The sequence below is a fragment of the Eurosta solidaginis genome, chromosome 2, assembly GCF_040869045.1.
Source record: "Eurosta solidaginis isolate ZX-2024a chromosome 2, ASM4086904v1, whole genome shotgun sequence".
NCBI lineage: Eukaryota > Metazoa > Arthropoda > Insecta > Diptera > Tephritidae > Eurosta > Eurosta solidaginis.
Window position 1 is genome coordinate 286,671,633 of NC_090320.1, and position 16,221 is coordinate 286,687,853.

At 32.2% G+C, this 16,221-nt stretch overlaps 2 protein-coding genes across 19 annotated transcripts in view; one reads left to right on the plus strand and one right to left on the minus strand.

The window, feature by feature from the left end:
- Positions 1-16,221, minus strand: part of eys (eyes shut) — a 457,691-nt gene that overhangs the window by 308,901 nt on the left and 132,569 nt on the right. The window lies entirely within an intron of this gene.
- The window catches only part of LOC137241108 (uncharacterized), a 471,192-nt gene that overhangs the window by 304,775 nt on the left and 150,196 nt on the right, over positions 1-16,221 (plus strand). The window contains exon 1 of one of the 15 annotated variants that reach the window (XM_067768352.1): positions 9,480-9,501. The exons of 10 other annotated variants lie outside the window; for them this stretch is intronic. The gene's annotated coding sequence lies outside the window, so the exon portion shown is untranslated. Of the gene's footprint in view, positions 1-9,479; positions 9,502-10,311; positions 10,438-10,511; positions 10,649-10,671; positions 10,904-15,972; positions 16,076-16,221 lie in introns of those variants that run through there. 4 more of the 15 variants (XM_067768354.1, XM_067768353.1, XM_067768349.1 and 1 more) reach the window with 4 other exon arrangements.

Below are 16,221 nucleotides of genomic sequence, written 5' to 3' on the forward strand. Positions count from 1 at the left end.
TATGTGGTCTATTGTTTACTACCATAAAACCAGATTAAATACGGAAAAGCACACATACTCCACTTATTAAGATATATTTGTTCGCAAACTAATTATGTGATCTATTGTATACTACCATAAAACCAGATTAAATACGGAAAAGCACACATACTCCACTTATTAAGATATATTTGTTCGCAAACTAATTATGTGGTCTATTGTTTACTACCATAAAACCAGATTAAATACGGAAAAGCACACATACTCCACTTATTAAGATATATTTGTTCGCAAACTAATTATGTGGTCTATTGTATACTACCATAAAACCAGATTAAATACGGAAAAGCACACATACTCCACTTATTAAGATATATTTGTTCGCAAACTAATTATGTGGTCTATTGTTTACTACCATAAAACCAGATTAAATACGGAAAAGCACACATACTCCACTTATTAAGATATATTTGTTCGCAAACTAATTATGTGGTCTATTGTTTACTACCATAAAACCAGATTAAATACGGAAAAGCACACATACTCCACTTATTAAGATATATTTATTCGCAAACTAATTATGTGATCTATTGTATACTACAATAAAACCAGATTAAATACGGAAAAGCACACATACTCCACTTATTAAGTTATATTTGCTCGCAAACTAATTATGTGGTCTATTGTTTACTACCATAAAACCAGATTAAATACGGAAAAGCACACATACTCCACTTATTAAGATATATTTGTTCGCAAACTAATTATGTGATCTATTGTATACTACCATAAAACCAGATTAAATACGAAAAAGCACACATACTCCACTTATTAAGATATATTTGTTCGCAAACTAATTATGTGATCTATTGTATACTACCATAAAACCAGATTAAATACGAAAAAGCACACATACTCCACTTATTAAGATATATTTGTTCGCAAACTAATTATGTGATCTATTGTTTACTACCATAAAACCAGATTAAATACGGAAAAGCACACATACTCCACTTATTAAGATATATTTGTTCGCAAACTAATTATGTGATCTATTGTATACTACCATAAAACCAGATTAAATACGAAAAAGCACACATACTCCACTTATTAAGATATATTTGTTCGCAAACTAATTATGTGATCTATTGTATACTACCATAAAACCAGATTAAATACGGAAAAGCACACATACTCCACTTATTAAGATATATTTGTTCGCAAACTAATTATGTGATCTATTGTATACTACCATAAAACCAGATTAAATACGAAAAAGCACACATACTCCACTTATTAAGATATATTTGTTCGCAAACTAATTATGTGATCTATTGTTTACTACCATAAAACCAGATTAAATACGAAAAAGCACACATACTCCACTTATTAAGATATATTTGTTCGCAAACTAATTATGTGATCTATTGTATACTACCATAAAACCAGATTAAATACGGAAAAGCACACATACTCCACTTATTAAGATATATTTGTTCGCAAACTAATTATGTGATCTATTGTATACTACCATAAAACCAGATTAAATACGAAAAAGCACACATACTCCACTTATTAAGATATATTTGTTCGCAAACTAATTATGTGATCTATTGTTTACTACCATAAAACCAGATTAAATACGAAAAAGCACACATACTCCACTTATTAAGATATATTTGTTCGCAAACTAATTATGTGATCTATTGTATACTACAATAAAACCAGATTAAATACGGAAAAGCACACATACTCCACTTATTAAGATATATTTGTTCGCAAACTAATTATGTGATCTATTGTATACTACCATAAAACCAGATTAAATACGGAAAAGCACACATACTCCACTTATTAAGATATATTTGTTCGCAAACTAATTATGTGATCTATTGTATACTACCATAAAACCAGATTAAATACGAAAAAGCACACATACTCCACTTATTAAGATATATTTGTTCGCAAACTAATTATGTGATCTATTGTTTACTACCATAAAACCAGATTAAATACGAAAAAGCACACATACTCCACTTATTAAGATATATTTGTTCGCAAACTAATTATGTGATCTATTGTATACTACCATAAAACCAGATTAAATACGGAAAAGCACACATACTCCACTTATTAAGATATATTTGTTCGCAAACTAATTATGTGATCTATTGTATACTACCATAAAACCAGATTAAATACGAAAAAGCACACATACTCCACTTATTAAGATATATTTGTTCGCAAACTAATTATGTGATCTATTGTTTACTACCATAAAACCAGATTAAATACGAAAAAGCACACATACTCCACTTATTAAGATATATTTGTTCGCAAACTAATTATGTGATCTATTGTATACTACCATAAAACCAGATTAAATACGAAAAAGCACACATACTCCACTTATTAAGATATATTTGTTCGCAAACTAATTATGTGATCTATTGTATACTACAATAAAACCAGATTAAATACGGAAAAGCACACATACTCCACTTATTAAGTTATATTTGCTCGCAAACTAATTATGTGGTCTATTGTTTACTACCATAAAACCAGATTAAATACGGAAAAGCACACATACTCCACTTATTAAGATATATTTGTTCGCAAACTAATTATGTGATCTATTGTATACTACCATAAAACCAGATTAAATACGAAAAAGCACACATACTCCACTTATTAAGATATATTTGTTCGCAAACTAATTATGTGATCTATTGTATACTACCATAAAACCAGATTAAATACGAAAAAGCACACATACTCCACTTATTAAGATATATTTGTTCGCAAACTAATTATGTGATCTATTGTTTACTACCATAAAACCAGATTAAATACGGAAAAGCACACATACTCCACTTATTAAGATATATTTGTTCGCAAACTAATTATGTGATCTATTGTATACTACCATAAAACCAGATTAAATACGAAAAAGCACACATACTCCACTTATTAAGATATATTTGTTCGCAAACTAATTATGTGATCTATTGTATACTACCATAAAACCAGATTAAATACGGAAAAGCACACATACTCCACTTATTAAGATATATTTGTTCGCAAACTAATTATGTGATCTATTGTATACTACCATAAAACCAGATTAAATACGAAAAAGCACACATACTCCACTTATTAAGATATATTTGTTCGCAAACTAATTATGTGATCTATTGTTTACTACCATAAAACCAGATTAAATACGAAAAAGCACACATACTCCACTTATTAAGATATATTTGTTCGCAAACTAATTATGTGATCTATTGTATACTACCATAAAACCAGATTAAATACGAAAAAGCACACATACTCCACTTATTAAGATATATTTGTTCGCAAACTAATTATGTGATCTATTGTTTACTACCATAAAACCAGATTAAATACGGAAAAGCACACATACTCCACTTATTAAGATATATTTGTTCGCAAACTAATTATGTGATCTATTGTATACTACCATAAAACCAGATTAAATACGGAAAAGCACACATACTCCACTTATTAAGATATATTTGTTCGCAAACTAATTATGTGATCTATTGTATACTACCATAAAACCAGATTAAATACGAAAAAGCACACATACTCCACTTATTAAGATATATTTGTTCGCAAACTAATTATGTGATCTATTGTTTACTACCATAAAACCAGATTAAATACGGAAAAGCACACATACTCCACTTATTAAGATATATTTGTTCGCAAACTAATTATGTGATCTATTGTTTACTACCATAAAACCAGATTAAATACGGAAAAGCACACATACTCCACTTATTAAGTTATATTTGCTCGCAAACTAATTATGTGGTCTATTGTTTACTACCATAAAACCAGATTAAATACGGAAAAGCACACATACTCCACTTATTAAGATATATTTGTTCGCAAACTAATTATGTGATCTATTGTATACTACCATAAAACCAGATTAAATACGGAAAAGCACACATACTCCACTTATTAAGATATATTTGTTCGCAAACTAATTATGTGATCTATTGTTTACTACCATAAAACCAGATTAAATACGGAAAAGCACACATACTCCACTTATTAAGTTATATTTGCTCGCAAACTAATTATGTGGTCTATTGTTTACTACCATAAAACCAGATTAAATACGGAAAAGCACACATACTCCACTTATTAAGATATATTTGTTCGCAAACTAATTATGTGGTCTATTGTTTACTACCATAAAACCAGATTAAATACGGAAAAGCACACATACTCCACTTATTAAGATATATTTGTTCGCAAACTAATTATGTGATCTATTGTATACTACCATAAAACCAGATTAAATACGGAAAAGCACACATACTCCACTTATTAAGATATATTTGTTCGCAAACTAATTATGTGGTCTATTGTTTACTACCATAAAACCAGATTAAATACGGAAAAGCACACATACTCCACTTATTAAGATATATTTGTTCGCAAACTAATTATGTGATCTATTGTATACTACCATAAAACCAGATTAAATACGGAAAAGCACACATACTCCACTTATTAAGATATATTTGTTCGCAAACTAATTATGTGGTCTATTGTTTACTACCATAAAACCAGATTAAATACGGAAAAGCACACATACTCCACTTATTAAGATATATTTATTCGCAAACTAATTATGTGATCTATTGTATACTACAATAAAACCAGATTAAATACGGAAAAGCACACATACTCCACTTATTAAGTTATATTTGCTCGCAAACTAATTATGTGGTCTATTGTTTACTACCATAAAACCAGATTAAATACGGAAAAGCACACATACTCCACTTATTAAGATATATTTGTTCGCAAACTAATTATGTGATCTATTGTTTACTACCATAAAACCAGATTAAATACGGAAAAGCACACATACTCCACTTATTAAGATATATTTGTTCGCAATTGATTATGTGATCTATTGTTTACTACCATAAAACCAGATTAAATACGGAAAAGCACACATACTCCACTTATTAAGATATATTTGTTCGCAAACTAATTATGTGGTCTATTGTATACTACCATAAAACCAGATTAAATACGGAAAATCACACATACTCCACTTATTAAGATATATTTGTTCGCAAACTAATTATGTGGTCTATTGTTTACTACCATAAAACCAGATTAAATACAGAAAAGCACACATACTCCACTTATTAAGATATATTTGTTCGCAAGCTAATTATGTGGTCTATTGTATACTACCATAAAACCAGATTAAATACGGAAAAGCACACATACTCCACTTATTAAGATATATTTGTTCGCAAACTAATTATGTGATCTATTGTATACTACCATAAAACCAGATTAAATACGGAAAAGCACACATACTCCACTTATTAAGATATATTTGTTCGCAAACTAATTATGTGACCTATTGTTTACTACCATAAAACCAGATTAAATACGGAAAAGCACACATACTCCACTTATTAAGATATATTTGTTCGCAAACTAATTATGTGATCTATTGTATACTACCATAAAACCAGATTAAATACGGAAAAGCACACATACTCCACTTATTAAGATATATTTGTTCGCAAACTAATTATGTGGTCTATTGTTTACTACCATAAAACCAGATTAAATACGGAAAAGCACACATACTCCACTTATTAAGATATATTTGTTCGCAAACTAATTATGTGATCTATTGTATACTACCATAAAACCAGATTAAATACGGAAAAGCACACATACTCCACTTATTAAGATATATTTGTTCGCAAACTAATTATGTGATCTATTGTTTACTACCATAAAACCAGATTAAATACGGAAAAGCACACATACTCCACTTATTAAGATATATTTGTTCGCAAACTAATTATGTGATCTATTGTTTACTACCATAAAACCAGATTAAATACGGAAAAGCACACATACTCCACTTATTAAGTTATATTTGCTCGCAAACTAATTATGTGGTCTATTGTTTACTACCATAAAACCAGATTAAATACGGAAAAGCTCACATACTCCACTTATTAAGATATATTTGTTCGCAAACTAATTATGTGATCTATTGTATACTACCATAAAACCAGATTAAATACGGAAAAGCACACATACTCCACTTATTAAGATATATTTGTTCGCAAACTAATTATGTGATCTATTGTTTACTACCATAAAACCAGATTAAATACGGAAAAGCACACATACTCCACTTATTAAGATATATTTGTTCGCAAACTAATTATGTGATCTATTGTTTACTACCATAAAACCAGATTAAATACGGAAAAGCACACATACTCCACTTATTAAGATATATTTGTTCGCAAACTAATTATGTGATCTATTGTATACTACCATAAAACCAGATTAAATACGGAAAAGCACACATACTCCACTTATTAAGATATATTTGTTCGCAAACTAATTATGTGGTCTATTGTTTACTACCATAAAACCAGATTAAATACGGAAAAGCACACATACTCCACTTATTAAGATATATTTGTTCGCAAACTAATTATGTGATCTATTGTATACTACCATAAAACCAGATTAAATACGGAAAAGCACACATACTCCACTTATTAAGATATATTTGTTCGCAAACTAATTATGTGATCTATTGTTTACTACCTTAAAACCAGATTAAATACGGAAAAGCACACATACTCCACTTATTAAGATATATTTGTTCGCAAACTAATTATGTGATCTATTGTTTACTACCATAAAACCAGATTAAATAGGGAAAAGCACACATACTCCACTTATTAAGTTATATTTGCTCGAAAACTAATTATGTGGTCTATTGTTTACTACCATAAAACCAGATTAAATACGGAAAAGCACACATACTCCACTTATTAAGATATATTTGTTCGCAAACTAATTATGTGATCTATTGTATACTACCATAAAACCAGATTAAATACGGAAAAGCACACATACTCCACTTATTAAGATATATTTGTTCGCAAACTAATTATGTGATCTATTGTATACTACCATAAAACCAGATTAAATAGGGAAAAGCACACATACTCCACTTATTAAGATATATTTGTTCGCAAACTAATTATGTGATCTATTGTTTACTACCATAAAACCAGATTAAATACGGAAAAGCACACATACTCCACTTATTAAGTTATATTTGCTCGCAAACTAATTATGTGGTCTATTGTTTACTACCATAAAACCAGATTAAATACGGAAAAGCACACATACTCCACTTATTAAGATATATTTGTTCGCAAACTAATTATGTGATCTATTGTATACTACCATAAAACCAGATTAAATACGGAAAAGCACACATACTCCACTTATTAAGATATATTTGTTCGCAAACTAATTATGTGATCTATTGTTTACTACCATAAAACCAGATTAAATACGGAAAAGCACACATACTCCACTTATTAAGATATATTTGTTCGCAAACTAATTATGTGATCTATTGTTTACTACCATAAAACCAGATTAAATACGGAAAAGCACACATACTCCACTTATTAAGATATATTTGTTCGCAAACTAATTATGTGATCTATTGTATACTACCATAAAACCAGATTAAATAGGGAAAAGCACACATACTCCACTTATTAAGATATATTTGTTCGCAAACTAATTATGTGATCTATTGTTTACTACCATAAAACCAGATTAAATACGGAAAAGCACACATACTCCACTTATTAAGATATATTTGTTCGCAAACTAATTATGTGATCTTTTGTTTACTACCATAAAACCAGATTAAATACGGAAAAGCACACATACCCCACTTATTAAGTTATATTTGTTCGCAAACTAATTATGTGGTCTATTGTTTACTACCATAAAACCAGATTAAATACGGAAAAGCACACATACTCCACTTATTAAGATATATTTGTTCGCAAACTAATTATGTGATCTTTTGTTTACTACCATAAAACCAGATTAAATACGGAAAAGCACACATACTCCATTTATTAAGATATATTTGTTCGCAAACTAATTATGTGATCTATTGTTTACTACCATAAAACCAGATTAAATACGGAAAAGCACACATACTCCACTTATTAAGATATATTTGTTCGCAAACTAATTATGTGATCTATTGTTTACTACCATAAAACCAGATTAAATACGGAAAAGCACACATACCCCACTTATTAAGTTATATTTGTTCGCAAACTAATTATGTGATCTATTGTTTACTACCATAAAACCAGATTAAATACGGAAAAATACACATACTCCACTTATTAAGATATATTTGTTCGCAAATTAATTATGTGATCTATATATATGATCTACATATATAAGACCAACTGAACCTTAATCCGGTTATGCTATGCCTCACAATGTTAGAAATTTCACGCGCTCAACGCTTTTATTTAATTGTCTGATCAACGCCTTTGATTGATGAGGGGTGTGATGACTAGTACCTAGGACCTAGTACCTAGGACCTAATTTTCTAGCTTTTAGTATTAGTATTACTTCATGTAAGTATTGTCTTCAATAAAACCGTTTAATGGAACATTTTTTTTCATTTTTTTATTTTATGTTCAGAATGGGATGGAATGTTTTAAGTGGCGCCCACTCAGTAAGGGAGTTTTAAATGTTTTGCGTACAGGTGAGCTGATCAGCAACAAGGATCTAGAATCCACTAAGTAGCACTGCAGAAGAACTATACAGTCACAGATTTTAAAGTATTTTTTTTTTAATTTAAGTCTAGGTCTAGGTGCGCGAGGAAGAAACAGCTCGCAACCAAATTTAGAGTATTTCGTTTCGTAACGAACCTATTAAAATTTTTTTTAGTTATAAAGATCTAGCATCCTTGAGGTGTTGTTCCTTGGGGGAAGTTAGGCCATTCATATTTTAGTATTAAGGTTCTTGGATCTTTAAAATGTTACCCATATATGTAACTTTGGTACGACCTGACTCATTAATTTTTATATGTTCTAGATTTTGGTTTCTTTAAATGGTGCCCGAGTAGGGAGAGAAAAGTTTTAAAGAGCTTTGCTTTAAGTCGTGAAGCTACGTATTCTATAGCCTTTGCGTGGGGCCCTAGCAATAACAATTGAGTAATATTTATTTGAAGCAATTTCTAATGTATAATTTATTTAATAATTTCGGAAAATTTAAAGAACCTGATACCAGGACGGACAAGGCGACAGCTGTTTCGATTATAACTTGTAAATCTCTTCAAAGCCTATTATCCCGGGAGTGGGATTTGAAGCCGCAATCCTACGATGGTTGAAGAGAATAGACAACATTGGTTAATTCGTTGTAGTTCTATAAATAGAACAAAAGCAACAACACGAAATTTCTTTGAAACCGGCTTGCCAACGCATAACTTTACCACATGATGACACACGTAGTATGTACTGTCCATAAAGGAAATATGATAAAAAGAAATTGGGATAAGCTTTACAACAACTAAGGCATGACGTGGCTTAATGCGTTTGTAACACTTAAATTTACCAAATATAAAGGGTTAAACTTTAATTACAGGTGAGCCATACCTGTTTTTATTATTAAAGCTCTATGATCCCTGAAGTGGCACCCGAGCTAAAATAGACAAACTTAAAGTGTTTCACTTATAAGCGAATCGGCCCATGCGGATTTTTAGCATTAAAAATCTAATATTTGTAAGTGGCGCCCGAGCAGGAAACGTTCAGATAAATGTTTTACTTATGATCGAGTTGGCTCATTAATTTTTGGCTGCTAAGTGAATAAAATTCCTGGAGTTTTACTTTTCATCGGCCTTTAAATTGTTGCGTGTTGAATCACTAGAATTCTTTAAGTGGCGCCCGAGCAGTTGGGTCCTTATGAATTTCAAAAATTTGACGAAGGAAAACAAAAATGCTTTTTGTGCTTAAAAGCGGCGTCACTTGCACTTTAAAACCTATCGCCTAAGTGCTTTGTTAGGAAAGCTCAAAAAACATTTCGTTTTCAGTTTATATACAACTAAGTTTCAAAAAAATTCAAATATTCTTTTCTCGCATTTAACTATCTATTTGAACAAAATTCTGACAATAACCACTTTTAAATCACCTGAGAGTCTTAATAGAATCAACACTTGAAATCTCATGCAATTATTTCGTGTTGAAATTGAAACACCTTTGAATGAGTTTAAATTGCTGCTTTGTTGCGTTAAAGCATTGTCACAATTCATGTTGTTTTCCCCGATGTGACCCGCTGGGGAAAACAAATCAACACAACGTCAAGCAGTGCTGTCAGCTAGCACTTTGCCAACGAAATGCTAAACAAATGTTATACGTCCATCAATGACAAACAAAGAGAGTAGTTCAGTAGCTCGAGTTTTGTAGTATTTCTGCTATTTGTTGCCAAATGCAGCTGAGTTGTCTGAGTTTCCACCTAAATTGGAAGATATACTAAGAGTATGCGTAAATGTTTGAATGAATTCTAGAGAAGCTTGAGCCAATTGTAAGTCAAGACCACTCAACATTTTTATGGCAGTTTTATTGGTACGTATGGTATTTTAGTAGCATTTTAAAAGTATAGCAAATCCACGCGTACATTTAAGAGCGCTATGCGGAAAATAGAGGAACTAGAATACAATTAACATATTAAGTGAAATATGTGTGTTTACTTTGAACTTATGTGTTGAGTGAAGAACCGCTGGAGCAAAAGTGGCGTATGCTTGAAAAAATTTATGAATGCATTAAAAATAATAAAACGAACATTAGGATCTACAATCCATATCTAAAATACTTCCTCAATGTTCTACCTAAATCAATTAATTTACAAATCTTTGCATGATACGCAAACTTTAGAAAGTTCTCTGACTACTTGTTATGTTGTGTGGCCTACTTTAAGGCACACAAACAGTTTAATGACTTTCTAAAACGAGGATGCATAGTCTCACGCATATGCTATATGCATTTAAGTGGTAGATATGTGTTGGTTATAGTATTTATTCATTTTGTAAGCTTTCACTAAATTTTACATCGCATGCCAGCCCAATCTCATTCACTCTTCTTAATGGTCGTATTTAAATTCACACATTAAAAAGTGTTAGTGCTTAATATTTCGTGATGTGAAAATTACAGCGTTTGAGAGCATTTAATTTGAAAAGTGCTTCATTTGATTATTTGATTATGTGCTGTGATTTGCCAAGGAAATAATAACAATTAACAATGCTTATGGAGAATTTTTTTATTATTAGAATTAGTATTAGAATTGACAAACTACAAGGTTTTTTTTTTTTAATACAGTAAAAACAGCGTTATACTCAGTCATTTTAAATACTATCACCTTTCGGGCAACTAGATTTCTCTGTTGATATCTTTGACAGAGGATATAAAAAAAACAGTCGTTTTTTAGTTTGAAAGCTTTTAACTTAGCCTAAGTGCTTACTGCAAAATTTTCTTTAGTTTTCGACTTACAATTACGCTCATAAATAAAGCCGATGACAATCTCTGCAAAAATCGCGAGTACTCCATGCATGCATGTATGGAGTACTCGCTATGGACCAAAAAATATGGTCCAATTAACATTGCGATGTCCTAGGACTGGACCATATACTCCAGCTCCGCATTACGTCAGAGTAATCCATGGAGTACCCACAGTCCAATAAACATCGTGTAGTGATTACAATCGTTAAAAACGAGCAATGATCGGCTTACAATATGTTCGTGTAGAAACATCAGTTGGTCCATTGCTGCATTACAGTGGAGTATAATGGTAAGTACTCCAGTGGACCACATGATCCAACGATTTTTGCAGGGAATGTGTTCCCTGTTACATCGTTTCTACGGTCATTACAGCTATGTAACGAAACTTCTTAGTTATTGTGTTTAACATTAGCCGTGTTTTTTTTTGCGCGTGAAAAAAACGCCTATCCTCGCTTAGATAATGCTGGGGAGACCCATCTAGCGGCAGTGGTTAAACAACTAGCTACAGCCACAGGGTGTACTGAAAAGCGGAGACACAACGCTCTGTTGTATTTCTGTGTATAACATATAGCTAAATCATTTGCGATGAATTGTGGACACACATAGAATACATAGAATTAGTGTAGAAGGTGAAACCAAGACACATATTTCAGTTACATCTGAGTATAATGCGTATTGAAATTTAATAGTACATATTTTATGCGCAGCAATTTCAGAGGTGTATTTAAAGTTCGACGCTCAGCAATCCATATAAAGTATAGACGTTTATGTGTATAAAAAAACACGGCTATTGACAATTCCTTAACTCATTTGGTGGTATCTTAAGGCGAAAAAGCTGGAAAGCTCCTAGCAGTTTGCATAAAAGCAACAGTGTTTCATAATAGTAATAGTTTTATCCTTGAAGAACAAAATTAATATAATTGTTTACGAAGGAATAATCACGCAAAATATGGAAATAGTAGGCGGATTATATTACAGTTAATTATTCTTAAAATGCTATGGGCGAAATATATTAAATATGCTTTCATTTTCGAAGTGGACGACCACGAAAGGCCAGTGTACGCGTTGATAGGACTATCGCCAATACGTGGACCCGGGTACCCCTAGAATGTGTTTATACAATATGGATAACAAATGAAAGCTGTTGTTGAGTGCTTTAGTACAGGGTAGTTTTCATACCTATTGGTGACTAGAGTCTCGAGATATAAGCCAAAAGGTGGATCAGGGTAACACTAGGATTTGTTTTTGCATTACGGTTATCAAATTTAAGCTGCTGATGTGTGCTCTAGTATTGAGTAATTTGTATACCGCTGGGTGACTAGGGTCTCGTGGACCCGGATACCCCTGGTATGTGTGTGTAATATGGATATCAAAGAAAGCTGTTGCTTAGATCTTTAAAGTAATTTTCATTGTGATATTCGATTTAGTCGCATCAACCTGGCAAAACTGTTAAATATGCATGTGAAGCCGAAACATTGACATGAATTAATAATACCCACATACCTATTTACATATGCCGTATGCGATTTGTCTCAAATTTGGTATATTAATTTGCCTGTATTAGTAGTATTTACGATACTTTTTCCGGGGAAGTAGACCATAGACGGACTGGGACTGTGATTAGGACTAGGACTGAGACTGAGACTCGGAGTGGGACTGGGACTCGGAAGAATGAGAAGAAGTTGAGAGAAGATAAAAGAGGGAATGAGAGGGAGACTGAGAAAGAGATAGAGTGAGACGAAGATAGAGATAGATGAATCGAAAAAGATGGAGGGAGGAGTGATTAAGAAAAAGTGAAGAGGGCAAAGTTAGACGGAAAAAGCTTATTAAAATGTATGCAGATAGACCAAATTTAGGGCAGAACACTGTCTGCGGGGTCTGCTAGTGGAATTGTATACTGTAAATTTATTAAATTTTTTGTTAAAATTTGACTTTTAAAATATTTTTTTTTTAAAGTGGGCGTGTTCGTCATCCGATTTTGCTAATTTTTATTTAGCACACATATAGTAATACGAGTAACGTTCTTGCAAATGATGATATCTTCGACGACTGCCAAATTACGGCTTGCAAAACTTTTAAATTACCTTCTTTTAAAACTGGGCGGTGCCGCGCCCATTGTCCAAAATTTTACTAATTTTCTATTCTGCGTTATAAGGTCAACCCACCTCCAAAGTTTTATCGCTTTATTCGTCTTTGGTAATGAATTATCGCACGTTTTCGGTTTTTCGAAATTATCGATATCGAAAAAGTGGGCGTGGTAATAGTCCGTGTTCGTTAATTTTAAATAGCGATCTGTGATGAGTGCCCAGGAACTCACATAGCAAATTTCATCTAGATATGTAAAAATTTACTCAAGTTGTCCTGTTTACGGACGGACATAGCTAAATGAATCTCTTTTTTCGTCCAGATCATTTTTATATATGGAAGTCTGTATATATTTCTATTAGTTTATGCCGTTATGGATTACCGTTATGCGAACAAACTTAATATACTCTGTGAGCTCTGCTCAGCTGAGTATAATAAATATTATTATATCATTAAACAGCTGTTTAGTTATGCTTTCTACATTTTGCAATTAACAAAATGCATTCACCACCTTTTTCAAATACAAGTGCTGTAATGGATATGAATGTCACTATAAGCCATTTTCAAGTGGTATAATGGTATTTGAAGAAGATGATAGTGAGTGGAAATCTTGTCTGGGCATCTAAAAGACGGAAGATGTTGAGCACATAAGCTTAGCGCTAGAAAACTGGCGGTTGAAAGCGCAGAGCGGCAAGTTAAACAGAAAAACAAACCACCTGACACGTCTCCACATTCTTTTACGTTTAATATATAAGAAAACTTGTGTCTTTGCCCTTTAGAGTTATATAAGTCGAGTGCTTGCTTTGACGGCACTTGGCATCGCGAAACAAAAAATATTACAAAATAAAATAAGAATTTTTGTTGTTATATCGGCCTACTGATTTTAAGATCGCGGGTTCGGATCGAGCTCAAGGCCTAACAATAATTTTTTATGATTATTATTGTTATGATAAATTTTTTCTTAATTGACAGTTGTCTAAATTTTTTCTTTCTTCTATTCTAATTTAAAAATTTTTTCAATTAAGAAAAAATTTATCATAACAATAATAATGATAAAAAAAAATTATTGTTAGGCCTTGAGCTCGATTCGAACCCGCGATCTTAAAATCAGTAGGCCGATATAACAACAAAAATTGTTAATACATCCCAGAGCACGGGGAAAAAGTGTCAATAAAATATGACACTATGGCAGCATTGCCAACAAACAAGTCCAATTTTCACAGCCATTCTGCAACAGATGTCGCAGTGTTGTGAATATCAATTGGCACGAACCAGAATAGAAGTAGGATTAATGAAGACAAACAAAAAACCGGTGTGATGGCTGAATGGTTATAGCAGCGGCGCCTAAACGTTGCCGATGAAGGAATTTAGCAGTTCCCGAAATGGATCTATACAACGAGCTTTGGCAGTTGTCTAATTTTTTCTTTCTTCTATTCTAATTTAAAAATTTTTTCAATTAAGAAAAAATTTATCATAACAATAATAATGATAAAAAATTATTGTTAGGCCTTGAGCTCGATTCGAACCCGCGATCTTAAAATAAAATAAGCCAAATGGAAGGCGCATCCAATATGTGAATAAGCGGTCTGTGGAGTCATCGTGCTTTTTTTTTGTCAACTCAAAATATGTTGCCACAGTCATTAGTTGTGTGCAAGCAACAACGTCAATAGCGGTTGTTAACTCGTATGCTCCTGTGACCAACGATTTGCACGACTTGCCAATCACATTACGTGCATTTGCTGATTGCTGCCGTCACACACACACACACACACATACACAATTGAGTTTTCCGCTAAGCTTAGCTCACTTTAACATATGTTGCTGTAGCAAGTGCAACTGCTTCCGCTTATACTTTCCAATCGTTGTTGCTCTATCCTCGTTTTGGTTCTGACCTTCAATGAGATTTAACACACAAGTGACGCGTATAATTTTCACCGCTGTCCCACATCAAACAGCATAAACACTAACACACGCATACAAACGTCGTCTTTTAGTTGCTGAATTCTGTAATATGTGCACCGCTCCCTTGATTTTGACACATGCATTAGTTTGTATGTATGTGCGTATTTGTAATCTTAGATGGCTATGTACGTTTGAGTAGCTGCAACAGCTGCTGCTTTTCAAGTGCTATAAACGTTGTTTTTCGTTATTGTTATAGTATTTGCTACTTAGAAGTCAATGCGACTAAAACAGTATCTTCTCACCTATATGTATGTATATGAATTCCATACACTGGCCAGCCTCCTTATGTGCGTACTTGCGCTTTTGTATACTCAAGTGTGTATGTGTTTGTTTGTATTTATTAGGAGGATTTAAGCTGTTTGCATTAGCTAAACAATGAAATGGCATCTTGAATACACAAATACTTATATATGTATGTGTAAGTGTGCGCGTTTTGGGACTATCTATCTACAAAAATCTTAAACTGCGCCAAAAATTTAACCAGTATCAGAAGACGCTCGCTTCTAACTGTGACCAAGGAAAATCGGTCCTGAAAGAATAATCGTCTTTGAAAAAAAAAAATAAATTCTGAAGGAGTTATCGCTTCCGAAAGATAAACGGTTCAGAAAGAATAATCGATGGTAAGACCATAATCGTTTTTAAAAGATAAAACAATTCTGAAGTAATCACCGGTACTGGTGAAATATTAGATATTGAAAGAATTATCGGGATGGGAACAGTAAATGCTTTCGAAAGAATTATATTGTTTGTATGAATAGTTGATTCT